Source organism: Danio aesculapii, chromosome 24 (assembly GCF_903798145.1).
Source record: "Danio aesculapii chromosome 24, fDanAes4.1, whole genome shotgun sequence".
NCBI classification, from domain to species: domain Eukaryota; kingdom Metazoa; phylum Chordata; class Actinopteri; order Cypriniformes; family Danionidae; genus Danio; species Danio aesculapii.
The window spans coordinates 14245061-14250129 of NC_079458.1; the positions used below are offsets into that span (position 1 = coordinate 14245061).

Here is a 5069-nt window from a genome sequence, read left to right on the forward strand (position 1 = left end):
AATAAATCAGTTATTACAGATGAATTATTAAAACTATTATGTTTAGAAATGTGTTGAAAAATTCTTCCACCGTTAAACTTGGGGATTGGGGAAAAAATAAACAGGGGGGCTAATAACTCAGGGGGGCTAAAAACTGATTTATTTTATCCTTGCCATGATGACAGTACCTAATATTTTACTAGATATTTTTAAGATGGTAGTATTCTGTTTAAAGTGCAATTTAAAGGCTTAACTACAGTATGTTAATTAGGCAAGTTAAGGTAATTAGGCAAGTCATTGTATTATGATGGTTTGTTCTGTTGACAATCGAAAAAAAAAATTGCCTATGGGTGATAATAATATTGACCTTAAAATGGTTTTGAAAAAAAAAACTGCCTTTATTGTAGCCAAAATAAAACAAATAAGACTTTCTCTAGAAGAAAAAATATTATAGGAAATACTGTGAAAATTCCCTTGCTCTGTTAAGCATCATTTGGGAAATCTTGGGGAAAAAAAATTATAAAAAATAAAAAATATACTTTTGAGTGTATATATATACACATCCTGTTAAGATACAACCCACACCCCTTCACAAGTCCAAATTTGAAACTAATTTCAGAGAATCCGTAAACGTGATGATACTTTTAAACCTATCCTGTCATCCTTAATTTGTAATGTTAACAAATAAGTATGTTCATCTTTAAGAAGTGACCTCAGTGATTCTTTGCATGTCCTGTCACCGAGTGATTAACAGTGGTGTAAATTATTCCACTTGCTTTATTCATAAGAAGTATGAACAAAGACAATACTTCCTTTTTTCTGAGCACATAAAACACAACAGCGGCTCAGGAGTGGAAGATCATTCGTGAAATCCCACAGCAATCATGCGCTTGTCCTCAGCATCTCATCAAATAATCCTTTTGTTCAGTTTGCTTTTACTCCTGTCTGCTTTTACATCAGGAGGTGAGTATCTTTTTACTTCTCTACATGTAAAAAGTTTATTTTTACCACATTTGAACAAAAAAAAATGTATTATGTTTTGTTTTGTACTGTTTTAAATGCTTGGCCTCTATAAAGTAAATGAATTCTGATGGGCTGTCAGTTTTATAGTGATTTTGTCTCTCTTTTGCCATTGTTGTTTTAATTGTGATGTGGACATTTATAGAATGTATATAGAATGTTTTTTATTTGTATTTATTTGTAAAACTTTAAATCGCTATAATTTCTGGTTTAATTGGGATTTTAATGTTGTTTAAATAACCAAAGGCCATATAGATCTTCTGAAACCAAACTAGAATGGAAACACTGTTTCTAACCATTTTTCTTTTTCTGTTTTGCAGTGATCTCTCATGACTCAAAACCCAAAACATGCTGCCGAAAGCATGAAAAATATGCACACTTTAAAATCCAACGATGTTACATTCTTCCAGAAACAGACAAATGTCTCAATTCTGTAGTGTAAGTCAGTTCAGCAACTCTTTTTTGAGCATTTAATTGTGTTAGCACTGATCTAATCCATTCTCTCTTTCATTTTTACAGGTTTACTGATCAAAATAACAGGAATCACTGCTATGATCCAGCAGCTCCATGGATGAATTTTAGAATGGATCTTCTACAAAAGGTTAGAGTGTACATATTATGCTTTTGTTCTGTTGGAGTGTGGACGGAGCAATATAATGAGAACTGTTTGCAGAGTTTATACAAACACAATGCTCTGTTAACTAGCATACACATCAAGCTCTAACTTGTTTTAATTGTGTTCTTATTCAACAGAATAAAATACCATGTAAAGATTACACTAATACCTAAGATACAGACAAGTGAAAACTGGACATCTGTGAACGTCAGCGGCCACATGCTTGTTTTTTTCTATGCTACACTGAACTATGCTTGAGTGCTGGAAAAATATGTTGAACATATTCACACTTAGCTGCTGTGCAGTCTAAGATATCTCTTTACCGTTTTATTTAATTCAGAAATATTGATGTTCTTCTTTTATTTATAATGCTTAATTTATAAGTCTTTTCTTGTTTGTAAATTGTAACGTATTACACATTTACAGTAGCTATTTGTATCTAATTTAATTAAAGTGACCTATATTTATTTTCCTAACTTATATAATATTATTTAAAATTGATGACATGAGTTCACATTTTTAAAGTGCATAATGTTTGTTGGATGCAGTGTGTAAACAAAGATAAACTTTAATAAACTCTTTACTAAATATACTGGTCTTTTATTCAAAAATATCATGCAAGAATAATTTTATAAAACCAGGTTAAAGGAATGTATCAAAGTTTACCTTCTCCTGCTAATTGACTTAATGGTAACACTTTATTTTGATGGTACATTTGAGTATTAGTAGACTGTCTGCTTAATATCTGTTGATACTGTTCCTAAACAGACATTTAACTCAGTATAAGAAACTTTGCAAGTACATGTCAACTTACACTAACCCTAACCCCAACAGTCTACTTATAATCTAATGAGAATTAGTTGATATGTAGATGCAATGTAACTTAAATTCAACAAACAGACCATCAAAATAAAGTGTGACCGACTTTATCTTTCTCTATCCTCTATCAATAATAACTCTTCCTGTCTGAAAGATATAATATAAATATAATACAAATAATTTTGTATTTTGTATGTTTCACATATGTAAAAGAATGGCCACCACCACAGTCGATAGATCAATAGATGGATATACTGTGGTCAACCGCTTCTTTAACAAGTCAAACTCAAATTCCATTGGGATGTCGGGATGTTTTTAACATTTGTGCACTTTTCAAATTTACACATCCTTTAATTTGCTGTTATACTCCATAGAACTCCATATAAAATAAAAAATTAAGCTTACCCTTTTGCACAGGCCTATCTAAAGGGTTAATGGTGCCAACTGATGATCAACAGTAAAAATTACACGTTTTACCTCTTCCCAATAGGGGAACAGCAATCAAAAATGCATGATTATATGGTGTCATGGTTTTGCAATGAAGAATTGTGGTTATAATGGAAGTCAATGGGGCAAAAACTGCCACCAACAGTAAATTAGGGAGAAGAAAATGTCTTATACTGCACAAAAAAACTAGCAATGCATCAAAGGCAATGTTGTTACTAATGTTTCACTTCCAAGGCTGATAAATAGTTGAAAAGTTCCAGTCCACAACAGCTTTTTATATTGAATATAAGTATTTTTGTGTGTTTTATTCAACAAATCAGTGACATCATTTATGAATTTGGCAATTAAAGAGTAAAATCCTGTACTTTTCCAAGTACTTTAATAGTTTTGATCAGGACTAAAGGTTGATTAACAGATTTATGCAAAAAATATTGAAAAAAAAAATACTTATCTGATGCACTTTTACAGCAGTTTCATTTACTGGATGTTTTCATTCCTAACATAACAAAAGGATAGTAAATTTGCCTAGGGTGTATCGTTGAAATAAGATTTGTCACCAAAAATCATTCCGCTAGCTGAAACACAGAAAACGTTATGGCCAAATTAACACCCAAAATCACCCCGCAGTGGATGAAAACATCCCCAACAGCATATAAGGGTTAAAATTACAATACAATAATTTGCTGATTATCTGTTACTTTTATTTAATTGAAAAAAGTAAATAGAAAAGATTTCCAATCTTTTAAATGAGCAAATTGTTCAATATTGAAGTGTATTCTGGAACTATAAACAAATTTAGATTCTGATGCCTGCAGCAAACTCCAAAAAAGTTGGAACAAAGGCCAAATAAAAGTGAAAAGGTCATAGAATATCCAAATGAAAAGCAGTCTATAATAAGCAGGTAAACTGGGGTTGTTGCTAGATTGGATTTGTTTGCGGCCGGAAGTTAACGAGAATTATTTATATTATTTATTAAATTTCCCATTTATTGTTTTTATTGACGTCTACCCCCACCCCAACCAGAAACCCAACCGTCACAGTAACGTAAAAACAATAATTGTAGAGAGTATTATTTCTGTTATCTATTAAATTACCAAATAAATTGTATTTTTAATGCCTACCCACACCCAAACCTAAACGCAACTATCACAGTACTGTAAAAATATTAATCATTGTTATACAATGTCATAAAAAAAATGCTGCTACCTTAATGTCCATATCGCACTTCCGGCTGGCTGCATTTCCGATCTAGACTTTACCGGTAAATTGGGGATACATGAGGAGTTCATGCTTTGGTATAAAATAAACAGTAGCACTTTACAATAACAGTACATGACAAATGATAAACTATATGTAAACTAAACTTTACTTTATTATGAACAAACAATGAGTTAAGGAATGCACTAATCATGAACTAACTTTGATTTCACCATGAGTTCATGTGTGAATAATGGTGACCTTAATTACTTGTTAGTACATTTTTGTCAATTAATGTATCAATTAACACTTTAGTTTAAGCTAAATGTATCCAACAAGAACTTGTTAAAGTATTACGTCGTCACTTGGTACATTATTCCTGTGTTTAAACTCTTCATTTTGATGTAGACACATTCTATTATTTTTCAACTTAAACACGCACTAGATGTATGTGCTTAACTGTTATGTTTAAACACAGGAGTTTGGTTTGTAAGTGGTTAAGAATGAGTTAATGATAAGGAGTCTAATATATGAATCATCTTGGGTTCAAATCTTTTGCCTGTTCATATCGATGTGGACAAGAAACAATCCCATGTATGAGGTGTCTTACAGCTGTTCTTACACGTGCGTGACACGGTCAATTTTCAAAAATAGTCCAACTTTTGCCACAGTGTTGATTTATACTGAATGTATGTCATTGTTATTGGGGTTATGGTTAAGATTTGAGCAATGTGCTGGTGTTTACCTGTATTGCTTTAATGCATTCCTGCTCACACATCCAGTATACTCTGTACTCTGGCTTCTTCAGCAATGTTGATAAGTCCTGGTGGGCGTTTCTTTCTGTCTCACACAAAACGCACTAGACCAGGGCTGCTCAACCCTGTTCCTGGATATCTTCCTGCAAAGTTCAGCTCCAACCCGAATCAAGCACACCTGAACCAATTAATTAGGACCTGAACAGCACTTGATAATTACAGGCAGGTGTGCTTGA

At 32.3% G+C, this 5069-nt stretch overlaps 1 long non-coding RNA gene across 1 annotated transcript; it reads left to right on the top strand.

Annotated features, from left to right (window-relative positions):
- The first annotated feature begins 851 nt into the window (after positions 1–851).
- LOC130218447 (uncharacterized) lies at positions 852–1596 on the top strand. Its single transcript, XR_008835948.1, has 3 exons — positions 852–942; positions 1320–1437; positions 1519–1596. It is a non-coding gene; the product is annotated as an uncharacterized LOC130218447 (long non-coding RNA).
- Positions 1597–5069: the final 3473 nt, after the last annotated feature.